The sequence below is a fragment of the Struthio camelus genome, chromosome 2, assembly GCF_040807025.1.
Source record: "Struthio camelus isolate bStrCam1 chromosome 2, bStrCam1.hap1, whole genome shotgun sequence".
Classification (NCBI taxonomy): domain Eukaryota; kingdom Metazoa; phylum Chordata; class Aves; order Struthioniformes; family Struthionidae; genus Struthio; species Struthio camelus.
In genome coordinates, this window is record NC_090943.1 from 120,358,535 (window position 1) to 120,374,048 (window position 15,514).

The 15,514-nt window shown below is 37.9% G+C and overlaps 1 protein-coding gene across 10 annotated transcripts in view; it reads left to right on the forward strand.

Moving 5' to 3' along the window:
• GREB1L (GREB1 like retinoic acid receptor coactivator) overlaps positions 1 to 15,514 on the forward strand; it is a 145,820-nt gene that overhangs the window by 55,169 nt on the left and 75,137 nt on the right. For all 10 annotated transcript variants that reach the window (XM_068932307.1, XM_068932310.1, XM_068932311.1 and 7 more), the window contains exon 2: positions 6,274 to 6,377. The gene's annotated coding sequence lies outside the window, so the exon portion shown is untranslated. The remainder of the gene's footprint in view (positions 1 to 6,273; positions 6,378 to 15,514) is intronic.

Sequence of the window (15,514 nt, forward strand, 5' to 3'; positions counted from 1 at the left end):
GATACTATAAGATTTATCTGTGATGTTTGCAGGGGGTATATTTTTAATTTATATGTGTGTGTCTTTGTGTTTATATTTTTAACACATATTAACTGAATATTGGGGAATTAATTTCTGTTCAAAGAATTGCAGTAATGTTGAGTTGGTGTTTCTTCAGGAAAAAAATGTGAAAAAATTCAGGTACAGGGTTTTTTAATAACGGGCATAGAAAGTAAGAGTGTATCGATTGAGTTTTATTAAGCTGACAGCAGCACTGAAGGTCCTTGTGACCCAGAGGTTTGTGACCCATGAAATCTCCATTTTCCTTCTTTTGGTAATGTATCTTGAAGTACACGGGACTGAGAAATGCCTACTACATGACCTATCGTGTTGATTAGGTACAGAAGGAAAATTATTTTGTGCTTGTTACTAAAAATGTGTTCGATACCAGTAAATATAACGGACAGGGTTAGATTATATTTTTGAACAAGTGTTCCCTCAGCACAACTCTGCTGGTGTCAGTAAGGCAATATCTGATACTCTCAGCTGTGAATAAAGGCCCACTATTTTTTATTTAAAATTATGATCTCTGATGCTTGGCCATTCTGTGGACTCAGCTTTGTGAGCCTGAGCGCCAGCGAGCAGAAATCAGAATTTGGCTGTGTATGTTGTATTTGCATCCGATGGAAGGAGATAAGTGACAGTGAAGAATTTGGCAGAGTTATTTCTAAAAATGGTAAATATCCAAGGCTCCAGGAAAGGAGCCTGTAACACGCATGTACAAGCTGGCAGACTTTACAGCTCTGTCCAGAGCACAGAAGGAAGATAAATCATGGCCATCCCCCTCTCATTTTTGAAATGGTTCAACCCTGGGGTTTAGCTGAAGGACTTAAGGAGTTTTTGAAGTGCAAATAGACTGGTGAAGGGTAAACCTTTTCAGAGTTTCATTTAGATGGATTTTTTTTTTTTTTTCTATGTGGATTTCTGGCACCAGCTGAGATCTGGAAGGCCACGGGATTTTTTTGTTTTTGATCAATCAAGCAAGCAGAACTCGCTATGGGGGTGTACATTCTCTGCATACATATTGATCCTATTGTGTTTAAAAGTAGTTAATTTAATCGGGGCTTTTTGAAACCTTCCTCAATAGGACTTGCATTAATGGAGCTGTCATTTCAAGGTCATGTTTCAGTGTCAATAGTAATGACAAAAGTTACCTGTAAGTATAATAACAGGATTTCAGTTTTTCCACGTTAGAACTGGATTGTGTTAGAATGAGAAGTACGGGGACATATGTGCGTTTTTAAAAGTTCAGTTTGAATTGAAAAATGTTGTTTTCGTGAAATGAGAGATTTTCAAAGCACTCTGGTGTTACTAAATACTATAACATAAATAGTTTTGTTACTATTCACTGCTGTTTTGACCTACATCCTTGGCCTGACCCGTTGTGTAGGGAGTTGGAATCCAAGAGGCTATTTTACACCTTGTCCCTTCTGGCAAAATCTTTGTGGTGTCAGAGTTTTTATTCAGGTCTCTTTCTAGTAGTTCTGACCTTTTACCTTACTCTCTTTCACTTGTTTAAAACCAGCAGCATGCAGATGATGGATTGCATACTAACTATAAACACTTCGCTCTACTGTGATAAATATTTGGAGATCCAACATGTAAGGATCGTCTTTATGATAAAGTGTCTATTTGAGTAAAGATTTTATAAGGCAGGATACTTTTTACTAGTTTTGGTCCATATCAGATGCAAAGATCTCCAAGTATTTTAGATAAAAGCATTATATATTTTCAAATTTTTTCTGAGAGGATGTTACCTTGCAAACTTTCCTTGTTTGGTTTGATCGGTTTGGAAGGAGCTTCAAAAAATGAACCCTGATATTGTGAGTCTTAAGGTAAAATTGAGACAGTGGCCCAAACTGGATTCAAAGGCCATGGCAGAAGGTGCCTGTTAACCCCTAAACCCAGTTTCCTCCTTGCTGTGCTTCCCGGGAGCTGTGGTGTGCCCTGAGTCCTGCCTCTTGCTAAGGACTGGCGTTCCAGAGCTGCACGCACCTGAGCTGGCTGGGAAGCAAGGTAGCAAGCAGTCTTCTCCACTTACGCCTCCTTCCAGTTGCATACCAATAATTATCCTCTGCAGACTTTCCTGCACGCATGTGTTTTCTCCAATTAAATGGAACGTTATCAAGGATCTGAAGGTCTCATGGAACCTGGAGTGGGGATCCCCATGGAGGGGTCCTGATTCCTCTGCAGGAAGGACCAAACTTGGCTGTTTGTTAGTTTACTCTCTGGTTGTTGGATATGTAAAATGGGATTGCATGGCATGCTGTGGGAAAATCAACTATATTAAAGACTATATTTGTAGCCTACTTCTGTATCTACAGCCTGGTAGTTCGAGGTTGGTAGTGCTATGAAAACACAGTAGAGAGATTCACGATCAGAACAGGAACCTAAAATTGTAACATTACAATGTTATGTGATAACGCCATCAGTAAAAGGGAAAGAGAGATTTGTGGTGGTGTTGATTCTCTAAAACACTCAACCACTTTTTCTGATGAAGTAAAAAAAAACAAACAAATGAAACATTGCTCGATGTCCAGGCTGTATCACTTTGTAAAAGAACGTGAGATTTATGGAAGTGCTCCTGGCTTCAGCTTTATTGTTTTTCTGCAGCTGGTGTGCTGAGACACCAATTGCAGTACAGTTAATAAATATGGCTGAGGAAATGCATATGGTGATTTTTCTCAGATGTTATATCGAGCAGAAGATGTTAGGTTAAGAGGCCCGCATCTTTGTCTTCGTTCTATGTCTCTAGCTCGCATGCTGTCCATCTGACGTACTGTAGCAATGATTATTTCCTATAGCGTTTGAAAACTGAACCTGAGATGCTCTTTGAAACTTTGCTAAGAGAGAAAGGATTTCTTTGCATACAGAGATCCCTTTTTCACTGCTGAGAAGGGATTCCCAGCATTTGTGGCATCGCTTCTGCTAGTATACTGAGAGACGTAAATATGACTTTTTTGTGTTGCTTAAGAGATTAATAGCGTGATCCTTTCTTCAAGATGTCCCATTCTACAGATTGGATAAGGAGTTCTGGGCGTGTTTTGAGTCAGAAGTTTTTGCTTCAGTCTTAAGTAGAGGATACAGGTCTTTGTCCACAGAATGGTGTGCGGCTTTTAGCTGGAAAATCTATCACTCACTTTTTAAAAACTATTTTAAATGGTATGTGCTAAAACATCAAAACACGGTGGAGCTGTTATTTGTAAATTACAGATTTATCAAGCATCTGTGACATTACAATAGTCTTACTGCAGTTACGCTGTTTATTCATCAAGTACACGCGTTTGTATTATAATTTTAGAATTCCCCTAAAATTTAACTGAGCAACTGGTCTGTAGGCTATGTAGATTTTAACAAAGAAATAGTTATATTTTGGCTAAGGACTTGCGTGACATGTTGCTGAAACTGCTCAGAAGTGCCTTCTTTCTTCATTAAATTCCATAGGATTTCTGGGACAGTTTGCATGAAATATTTCCATTCTGTCTATGGCCATGGACTTTATCATAGGGAAATTCTACAGAATTCTTCCATGGAGTGTTGAGGGGGGAAACCAAAAAAGTAAAAAGACCGTCCACAGCACCAACTACAGCTACAACAAGAAGAGTGCTCTCTTTGGCCTTTGATTGTGTCAGATTCCTTTTCTTTGCAATTGTTTTTCTTTTTTCACTTGAGAGAGGTTTATGGTGCTGTGTCCATCAGGACAGCCCTGTCTTCGGGTTGAAGTTGTATTTCTCCCTGAGTTCGTAGAGGTGATGTTATCTTTTGTTCACTCAGCAGTATGGTCATTCCTAAGAGCATCTGTCACTTTAGGCATTGTAAGATGGATGAGTCTCAAGTGAACTGCTGGTTGAAGCAAATGGTGAAAATAAGAAAGGACAAGGGGGTTGGGGTCTTCAGAGGGGACAGACAACAAGGAAACACTGTTAGGAATCAAAAGTAAGCCAGGCAATACTGAAAGAAAGAGCCGAGATGGATCACATGTTGTCATATCCCACATGTCTTGGAAACTAAGATTGGTGGCTTTTGTATTCTGAGGAGATCTTCTGTGCTGGTAAAAATGCTGTTGGTTTGCTTTCGTATTTCATTTGCAGACAGGGGCGGACCAGAAGGATGTTATCTGAACAGGGCAGAAAAAATTGTACTCTTGTTATCCTGTGTTGTAAGGCTAAGACAAACTAGTGCTCAGAAAAAGAGTTCCTAATGTTTTGTGTTTATTGCTTATTGTGGGAGAATCTTCCAGTACTGGGTGGATTCATAACAGTAGAAAATAAAAAATCAGCATGTTGGTAGTTTTGCTTTTGGCAATTCAGTGAACTCTTAAAGTTCTTAGGAGTTTGTATTTCAAAGAGTGTTTAATGTTTTTAAAACACGGAACATGCGGGGCAGTATCTCTCTAACTTAGCTGGACTACTTGAACTAGACATTTTAGTGGGGGAAAAAAAAAGTGGGGGAAAAAAACCCTCCACAACCCCTAAAAAACCTCACCCAAAATCACTAACAAGCAACCCCATCCCCCAAAAACTGAGCTAAGGTCTGTGTTTGCCAAAGCAGCCAGATAAGAACAAAAGACGCTTACAGACGAGCCCAGTATGTGTCAAGGTTTGGGAAGGGTCCAGGAGGATCTTGGCTTGAAAAATTATTTTGTCAGACTATTGGCATTGGTCCATAAGGGGAAGCACTGGTTGAAAGGCGAAGAAATTAAGATGATTAGAAGCTTTAAAGCTTCACAAATGGTAGAGTATCTCTCTTCTCAATGGATGTAAATAATAGATGAAAGACCGAGAGTGACAACAAAGGATCAGGGCGTTTAAGAGAATGTGTGCAGTCTGAATAGAGGTCTGTGGCCTAGGGCCAAAGGTCTTAGCTTTGAGTGTAATTAGAAGAAAATACAAAAATGTCATTACTAGCAGGTGAAATGTTCAGCACGTGTCCGAAAAATAGCAATTTCAGACCCAGGAGCTGTAGGAATTGGATTACTGACGTTCTGAAATCATTAAAGTCTTTGCAGAGCCTTACAGTTTGGTCAGAAGCAGCGTGTGTTAACCTTGTCGACCATCTGTGATGGATTTACTGTTAGTAGCGTGGCAGGGATGCATAGCTCAGGGTAATATCAGTGGTCCCTGGGAATAGAGTTGTTTAAAGGCTTTTCTCATAACAGAAAAATTCTAAATCAAAGCCTTTTCCTGCTCAGTGGTAAGGGTTGTAATTGCTTCCTTAAAGTGACCGTATTTTAAAATGGGAGGAGGAGGAAGAAGCTTAAAGCTATATTGTTTTAATTTTGAAAGCTGGCTTTTGAATTATGGATGTCCTAAATTAAGTATGGTCTTGTTTTGAGAAAAGGACTGAAACTGTGGTACCGGCTTTAAGCCTAAAATCCCGTTTGTGATCAACAGGGAGAATTTCTTCAAATCTTTTGGCAAAATATTGTCCATTTCTTTTAAGAAAATGAACCAGGTTGTATGCCAAGGAAAGTCTTATCAAAGTCCGATCAGTGATAAGCTGAAGCTTTTCCTGATGTTAATTACTGTTCTTAGTAATTAACCTTAGCCTTCGTATTTTAGAAGTTGCTGCTTTGCTGCTCTACTTGCCATTTGCTACAGCGTTCTTGTCGTTCTTTTGGGCATTTCAAGTATATTCTTTTTCATGAGCTGCAGTTTCTACTAGAAGTGTTTTCATTTAAATACCTTTATGGGTTAGGAGATAGGAGAGCAACAAGGAAATTCTGACTTCATTTTCAACGCCAGTCTCTAGTTTGAAGCAGACCTCCAGTCCCTCATTTAGTTTTTAATCCAACAGTAAAACAATTCTACGTTATCATTCAGTTTCGATGTGATCAGTTAGCTTCTGTGATGGATAATTTTCTCACATAGATGTGCTAAATTCCTAATACTTCATCCAACTACTTCAGCACCGAAAACTTACAGATACTGTAACAAACTTACATTTTTCTTGTGGTAGAATATAGAGAAAATGCAATGCAGCTTGAACTAGGAATTTTTAAAAATAACTATTTTTATGTGGTCAGCTTGCACACACAAATGAAAATACGTTTATTTAAGGTCCCTAAAGTATTAGGGACAGGAGTGATTTGAGAACCCACTGACCCGGGAGAGGGCCACACAGTCAATTTTTGCCCTATATCAAGTTTTGATAGGCAAGTTTTAGTTTCGTTGGCCGTTGAACTATATGCTGCTGTGAGTCATTCTAACTTCTTTCTCCCTTCTTATTTTTCAGGTGTTCAAGAGCTTTAAGCAACATAGCAGCAAGGCTTCACAAACTCTTAGCTGCATCCCTTAATCATGAGTGCATTTCAGACAGGTTAAAAGGAATCTGAGAAGGTACTGTACTTGCCCTTCCTAGCAGAGAATACATGATACGTTTCTGTTCAACATCTGTGTTTTCATTTCTATTGACTGCATTTTAAAAACTGTGTGGACTGTAAATAACTTTTATTTTTGCTTTGGTTACCTACCTAGTCTACGTTCTCCAAAAATCTTGAAATCTGGAGTATATAACTAAAAAATCCTCACTGAAGAGGACCAATCTGTCCTTCCATTGTTTCTTTGCATATGCACAATACGGTCAACTTCATTATTTAATGACAGTTTGAAGTCTTAACAATTTTCTTTTGGTATGTTACCTAGAAACACTGCAAATACCTAAGCTGCTAGTTAAATATACATTTTATGCGCTTGGAGAGTCGGTGTGTGTGTGTGTGTGTGTTTGTTTGTTTGTTCTCTCAAAGGGTTTAAAACAAATGGGAAGACAGCTGCAAGAAGGATTTGTGCTTCAAACTGAGATTCCCGCAAGAGTTTTTTCTGACTTTGTAAGTGGGGAGGCCTGTCACAGTGCAGAGTCTCGGGCTCGTGTGGTTTCTTGCGGCGTTTAAGCGGCCAGCTTGCCCAGGAGGCTGAAGAGCTATTCCTGGTTTATGACCTGTTGTATCCCTGGGGCAAGGGCAGCGCTGAGGCCCAGCAGCGCGAGGGGGTCATTGCCACAGCGCAGGCTCTGACTGCTGCTTGGGGCTTACCAAAGCCTGACTGCCGGAGCGTTTTAGTTGGTAACATCTGGAACATAGCAGAGGTCTGGAAGAGGGGGGAACCTCTAGCATTTTGCTTCACCAGGTGCTAGGAGGAAGCAACATTAGGGGGAGGCAGATTCTGTGGCCCTGAAGTTAGGCTAAACAATTGCAGAGGTCAAAGGACAGCTGAGCGCGGTCAATGAGACACCCTGGGGTGTATTTTGTTACTTAGTAAAAGGAGCAGCATCCTAAAACCTTAAAGGATTCTCTTGAAAATCTTGTGTTGTGAAAAGGTTTTATGAGTCTGATGGCAAAAAGTGCTGATTTAGCGAAGGAATGCCTTCTTTTGTCTCAGTGAAAGGCTAATCCTTACCAAATGTTGGCAGCTATTATAGTGCCGTCAGTGCAGGCCTGAAAGGACAGTTAGAGTAGAAGCCTACTTTGGTATCCCAAATGTTTATCATTTTAATGGTTCTGTATCTGAAAAGATTTCTGAACTTTCACCTCTGTTCCTAAATAATTATAGCGTGAGCAAAATACTTGAAAAGGTAAAAAGACTTCATTCCCTGAGGAGATGCGCTAGCCCAGTTACTCTGTGTTTCCTGACGAACTCACTTTAGATTATCAGGATACAGCCTCATCTGAATTACAGCTTCTTTTAATCTGCTAACACTTGCTCATTAATGGTTGAAAAAAAAATTGGTTTTTGCTGGTCTTGAGCAATTTTTGCTGCTCTTATTGCAGTGCTCACATAAATTTTTACAGAATGCTTTTTGAGTAATGAGTTCCTATAATTTGTTTCGCATTATCTTTCCTTAAAGCCGCAGATTATTAACTCTTAACGTTTGTCATAGATAAGAAATCAATGTCAGAGCCAAGACCTTGTAAATAATAAGAAAGGAAATGTAATAAAGGCTGTCTTCACAGGAAAGGTGGGGGGGGGGGGGGGGAGAAAGGACTGTGACTGTGGCAGGAAAGATTCAGTGTTTTTTGTTTTTCTTTGGAAGGGGGGAGTTGCTGCAGGGCGCAGCCCAGGGTCTCTCACTCGTTGGCCCTGCAGTCTTACACGAGCAGTCCTTGTCACATTGAGAAGAAAAAGATACTTGGGAGCCAGAGGTGGTAGCATTTTTATAGTAACTAACCTGGTGTTTCATTGTGCATAGAAAGAGTGTAGAAGGAATAAACTGTATTTTCAAGGAAAAGATGATAAAGAGCAAAAAGTTGACAAGTAATTCTTTTTTTTTTTTTAAACAAAGAAACTTTCTTGCAAAATACAGCTCTCCAAAGAGCTTCATTTTAAACTCTTTAGAAATGCACCTTTAATAATAAGTTGGAAATGAATAAATCTACTAAAATACAAATAACCTATGAAACAGAGAAAATGTTGGTATAGCGCTCCGATTGCTACAAAACTGACACGTCTTGAAATTCTCCCGATAGCCCGTTCCAAACTCGTCAGGCAATGACAGCATGCGTGTTTGAGGAGGACACAAGGGAGCCGACAGATAGGTTAGACAGACATAGAAGATCAGGCCTTAACTTTGACTTTCCAGGCTATTACCTCCTTCAGCTTAATGCTTTTGCAATAAGGCAATAATAAATGAAGAAAGAATTAAGATGTTTTATTTATCGATGTGGTTGGACTGAGTTTTGCCGTAGGAGCTGCGTGAGACGTCTTTTTGAGTCTTGTAAACGACTTTGCCCCTATGAATCTGAATGTCACATCTTACACATGTATCTGTATGGAATTAAAGGATACTTACAATAAGCTATATAATTAAGCTGCTTAATTAGAGAAGTATGGATTTGAGCTAGAATACTTAATTTTCTTTGTAACCCTATAATTTATTTATTTAAAAATATATGAAGTGGAAGTATATAGATTTTTAAGTTTTTTTTTTTAAGAGGAAATTGTTCTGTACTTTAAAAGTATTTATCGTTTTTTTTTTCAAGTGAATTTTAGCCCACAGTGAGAAATGTATACATTTATATTTTACTGTGGCAGCAGTCGCAGAATAATATAATAAGAGCCCTCTTCTTCATACCAAATGCCAGTACTCGCTGGAAGTTTTATGTGCATGCCTTCAAGAGTGCACAGAACCTGTGAATTTTCTGTATTATTGACTCACTAAGTCATAATAGCAGCTTTGGGAATCAAGATTACCTCCGCTAGCATGTTTATGTTGTGAGTAAATTAAATCCAACTTGTAAGCAACATTAAGACGTTTCCTTTTGGTAGAAAAACAGGCAGAGAAGCACCTGTACTGTCGGCAATAAATAATATATTATCATTTTCTCACAAGAGTCGCCATACGCAATAGACAGCGAGGAGCTACGTTATAGAACAAATATAAACCCTAGAAATAGGAAATTGTTTTCCTCTCCTATTAAAAGTTAATGTAACTTATTTTTCAATTTTTACATTTATCTTTTAGATGAAGGTTTTTCTTCATCAGACTTAAATGACGATATAAAAAGAGTCCCATAAATACTTATTAGGATTCCTAAGGAAACCATATCTAGAAATGGGAGCTTGAGTTTATACGTTTTAGATAGATCCCTGAACATGCTGTTAATGTTTTATTCTGTTGATTGCCTTGTTGGTTGAAAATTTCATCTTTAGTGAAAGCTTGGATATTGCAGAACGCCTTTTAGTGATTGGCATCTTTGATCTGAAACACGGGTTGCCTCTGGTAATTTCAGAGAGTCTTGACAGAGCTTTGTTTATTTTACAGAAGAATTTGTGGTATTCTGGGAAGGGGAGAAAGTAGAGAGTCAGCTTTGACGCATGATAAACACATGTTGCATAAAAGGAAAAGGAAGAAATCTCCAAAGCACTTTGAAGTTCATTTCCACTAAAATTCTATCAGAAAAACTTGCCTTTTCTTTCTTTCTTTCTTTTTTTTTTTTTAAACACTGTTTCTCAGCAGTGGAGGCAAGTCACAAAAGATTGTCCATAAAACATTAAACTTGATGTCAATTGTGGGTTTAGCTGATTGTTACGATTTTGGCCTGCACATGGTTTTCTTGTTTGATTAGTGCATTGCTTTTTTTCATAGAAGCAGCCATGAATGCTGCTGAAATTTTACTTTTTTTTTTTTGGTCTCTGCATTGCTGGCTGAAAGTGACAGCAGAAGAATAATTTGTTAAAATATGCTCGTTGATCTATAAACTGCATGGGCGCTTCAGAGAAGAAAAAATTTTTGTTCTGTTCCTTCTTAAAACATATTCAGAGTTCAGATAAGAAAAAAATGATATTTTGACCTTTTTGAAAGCATATTTTCAGACTAATTCTGAAGAAGCTGCAAAGGAATGCACTCTGAATAAACTTTATAAACTTTTTGGCACAACCTCTTAGTCAAAGGAAGAGGGTTTTGTTTCCAACTTGTTGATATGTTTTCTAGGGATGATTATTTCCAAGCCTCATAAAAACAAGGAGAACTGTTTTTCAGGCTTGCGTTGTTTTCAGACAAGGCTTTAGAGAAGCAAAAACAGTTGTCTTCTGGAAGAAGTAAGAAACCAACAGCCCAGCTAGCCCTCTTGTGTCGCAGGGTGTTAGCCATGGCAGTTTGATTTCTTAAGACATGCTTGATTATATTTTACTTTTTAATCTGGAAATCTATGTTGTGGATTTGTTTAATATTAAGGACAAAAGTTGATGGTGCTTTTGGTAGGATTATGCACTTTGCAGATGAAGGAGCTGTGGAAACGCAGCACGTCGGGTTCTTGGTTGCAGCGTGTTCCCATTTGTAGCGCATCACAGCCACGCTCTGGCTCCAGGGACCTTGCGTTGTCCGAGATGAAAACCTCGGTACAAGAGTGATCCTGAAATGATATTCAGATTGTGTTTTTGGAGAACTGCTTGCACTCCGTTCCCAAACTCTGCCAGCTTTACAGAGGGGGAGAAAGGGTTACCTACAACAAAAGAAAGGATGAAGTTTAGCTAATCTTACTGCAGTGCATAATTTTTAGTCTGTTATGGCTGTCACAAATCAGAACAGACACCAGATAAGATGGATAATTTTATATATATTTTTGGAAAAAAAAATCTGGACTGAATATTCTTCAAGGATAGGATCGTTTCTGGCTCTTAAAACTTTCCAGTGTAATCTGTACTATCATTGTGCTTATTTTTCAGAAAGCTTTTTTTTTTTCAGTGGTATCAGTTAGTGCATGTTGTTGGAATTAAGAATTTTCGGGATAAGTAATATCTCTGCAAGATTCACAGTGATTTTTTTTTTTTTTTATTGCCCGGCAGTAAAAATTTTCTTCTCTCCCTTTACTTAGTAGTTAGCACTTTCATGTGAGAAAGATGAGAGAGAAAAAAAAAAAAAAAAAAAGAGTGGGGGAGGAAAAGTCTCTTACTGCAGATGTAGGTACTTGGGGTGATTTTTATGAAAAATGTTTCTGTTTAATGCTGTTACAGTCTGATGTTGAAATTTGTGTCAGAACGGTTTATGTTTTAGCTTCTCTTTTCTGTAGCTTTGTAGTGATTTTTTTTGTGCTGCTTTTGTATCAAATGCTATCATCTTGGTTAGTAGTCTAAAAAAAAAAAAAAAGTCTGTCAAGCGGTGCGTATGCGTACGTTGCTATGTAAATACCAGCTTGTGCATACAACAACTGAATAGCATAACCTCTATTCTTAAAACTTAGATATTTCCAGCATGAGGGCCTGAAGACTTATAATGATTTACACCGCTGGTTTCCTAAGCCACAGCGCATAGTCTCACTCCAAAGTCTTACTGAAAGTGATAAAACAGCACTGAGCAGATCAGTATGTATTAACAGGATTGAGATCTCAATGCTGACCATGGGAAGTGTGGAGAAAGGATGTGCAGGATTAAAAATGAGTAAGTATTACTAACAAGTTGAGCGAACCGCATGGTTGAAAACTACATTAATATCATCAGCTTCATCTGATAGTCTCATTAGTCAAGTTATGCTGAAGAGGTGATCACAAAACTGATAGATGAGGCATTCAGGTGATGCTTGCGATTGTGGGTGAGGTGTTGGTTCTACATAATTGGGCCGTATGAGTTTATTTGATTACCTTCCCTTTAATTTTAAGCAGTGCAGGTTGAGATGCCATCCTTTAGGCTCTGTTTTTATGTTGTTATACTGCTCTTCTGAAAACACTGGCAAGTTTTCCTTTGACTTTGTCGGGGTTAGAATCGGCCTTTCAAGGAAAAAAAAATGTAATTCATGAAAATGCACAGTAGTAGTTATATATTACAATTGTTGAGAAATACGGATTTTTTTTTAACTTGAAAAGATGTGACGGGACTGTTTACTGAGTTTCCCAATCGTGGAAATTTTAGAACTCCACCTGCAGTCTTTACTCAGTAGGGTAATAATAGACAGTGCTCCACTGAAACACACACAAAACCACGGCTTTATATGAGTTAACTGATATATCTGCCAAAGTGAATTTCACAGTATAGATGATTTTAAAGTACAGAGATGCATTTTTTTGTCCATCGTAGTTCTAAGTAGTTTTATATTTTAGTTAGCAATTACTAAATATATTTGTTAGTTCACAGCTTACCTTTTTAGTTAACGACTTACTGTTAGGTACTCATTTATGTATGAAAAATATATGAGAATACAGCAGAAATCTGTTATGTTTGGGAACAGGTACTGATTTGAATACATGATATGGGGTGCGTATTTGGGCTCACACAAACGTTTCAGCAGCCAAATGCTCTGTGCAGTTGCAGTTATTTAAATAGCTATTAAATTCACCACTTAGATACTACATTTGTTTCATCTACTGTGTATTACTGATGGTAGCTGAAAGGATTCAACCACGTACCTTTCCTGATTGTACTAACACACTAAGCTATTGGGTGAGTAAATATTAATTTATGTTTGTTACTAATTGCGGAATCAAAATTACACAGCAAAAAGATGCCCTGATCCTCGAGTTGGGATTAAGTGCTATTACTGACAAAACTGCATTGCACTGGCAATAATAATAAGGTTAATAGCCCTATTGACTTGGAGGAGGGACCATAAATGGGGAAAGCTGTGTAGGAGCATACTTGTTTTAAGGGGGCAGGATGAGATTATGGAAAAAAGTGCTCTGTAGTGATTTATTTTTGCTGCCTCAGCAATCAGTGTGTAAGCATCCAAGTGTGAGTACATACTTCTTCTAAGACAATGAAGTCTTCTAACGTTACCAAAAATTCAAAAAGAAAAGCTAGATTTGTAGGGTGGTAACATTACTTTTTTTCTTTCCTGATGGCTTTTCTGTTGGAAGAAAAGAGAAAATGAGCTGCTTCTGTTGAAAACAGCAATGTTCCTTTCCCTTTGTACATTGTCACAGATCCCAGCAGCTTAAAAGGATTTGCTCCACCTTCCCCCAATGAATTTAAAAATCCCTAGAAAATCTTCACAGTAACTTACCTTCTAATTTCGTAACTACTTTTAAAAGGGCTCTAAAAAACCTTGCCATTAGAATGGGTTCAATCAACAGAGTTGCCTTTTGAAAGCTGCTCTGTCATGAAGGGTGTATGCTTATTCTTTTAAGGCTCATGCTCTGCTATTTAATCTTCTCAGTCATGGTTATATACTACTGAGCATTGCTTTTTTTATTCCTGGCAACTTAATTTTTACTTTTCTCTCTTTTCTAGCCTTTGTGGTCAAATTTCTTGTCACCTGACTTCCTGTCATTGTCCACAAATCTGTATTGCTGACCTTTTTCTGAACCATCAAGGGATATAATGGGAAAAGACTGAAAAAGATCTTTTTTTAAAAGTTACAAATACAACATCCAGTTTATTTGTGGTTTTTAATTAGATTCCTTTCTCCACAATAGGAAGATGGGGGAATAATTAAGGAAGTGGTATATTTGCAAAAGCTTTTCTCGGAGTGAGGTGCTATGTGGACAGACGTGTGTGAGTGGATGAGTGACAGTAGAAGAGCTAGTGCATGCATGTGATGACAACATAAAGTGCTTATTTGTATGTGAGCATTTTTATGGATAAGACATTCTTTGCTTATGAAAACTAGCTATGCACTTAAAGCCTATAGTCAAAGGATTTTCTTGGATTCTGAGTAGCCCTCTAAGTGATATCAGAGACAGTTTTGCTCCGTTAATATTCCAGTCTTTTTAGAGCACTTTTTCATGTATTTTCCCATTTTCATGTGGACAGTGCATTGCCTTAAATTCTTCTAGCATAGCATTATTTATTCATAGAGACTGGTCCTCCATAGGTTTTGCATACTATGTAATCACTGTAGATGAGTTCACATAAATTAAGCGGTGAAGTTAAATGTTTCCTTTGATCTATTTGTTGTATCTGTTTACTGAGGAAATTGCATTGAATGAAGTTTGGCATATGCTTAATCCATAAATCATCTCGGTCTTCACTAGAGCTATCTCAACTGTTGAGCATCCTGAGTGCACCGATTCTATTCGTTTTGCTCTCACATTGTGCCGTAAGAGTACAGAATACCTGGAATGTCGCATTCGTTTCTGAGTGGAACTCTTAAACTGAAGAAATATGAAGTCTGTGCAAGTTCTGCATAGTTCTCATCACAAAGTATGATACACAGAAATCTTGCTAAATGATTGTCTGCTCCAATTTGGGGATGAGAAGAATTCTGATTATTGTCAATTTTATGTCGTTTGAATCTAACCACGCACAGCCAACTTTGCAATAACATTTTAAAAAACTTCAGGCTTACAAAGAATTATATTTACAAATTCTAGGAGAATTTTGTCAAAATACTTAAAAGATGAAGGAAAATATTCTATGTTAAGCAATAAACACAAATGCTAACCTCAAAACTATTGGACTACAGTTTTGTGAAACTTGAACTTAATTTTTGGTGACTTCTGCAACATACTACCTTGCAATATGTTCTTTGTTTGATGGCAATTGCAAACTCCTCTTTGTGTACTTCATGGTAAATAAAAATGTAGGAAGAACTAAAGAGACATTTCAGTTTTAGATAAGAGATGAGATTGAGTTTCAACTGCTATTTCTTGGTTGTTTTCCTTTTTCAGCCTCAGTGGTCCATCACTGCTGATTTATACTGTGAGGCTGAAAATTCCCAAATCCGTGAATTTTTAAAAATGCTTTTCAAACTTAATTTTTGCAGTGTATGGGAGGTGTTTTGAAGTCAGCAGTTTTATACCTACAAGTCAAACTTGCTAAAATCATCTTGAATTCAGAAGCGAATTTTGCCTTTACTATGTTTATTATCTCATGACCTGTGCTTGAAGACTATAGGGACGGTCTTGTGGGAAAAGGGATGGAGCCCATGGGAGTATAGCAGTCTCTATGTTGGCCCCCCGATGTGGTTTACTTTCTCTTTCATGTCATGGGGAAACGGCTGCCCTGTTCCTCCATTCTGCATCTAGTGCTGATGCGTATCAATTTGTGCGTCCAAGGAATTGTCCACATCCCAGGTAATCTGATGTAATGCTCCACATACAGATGCTATTAA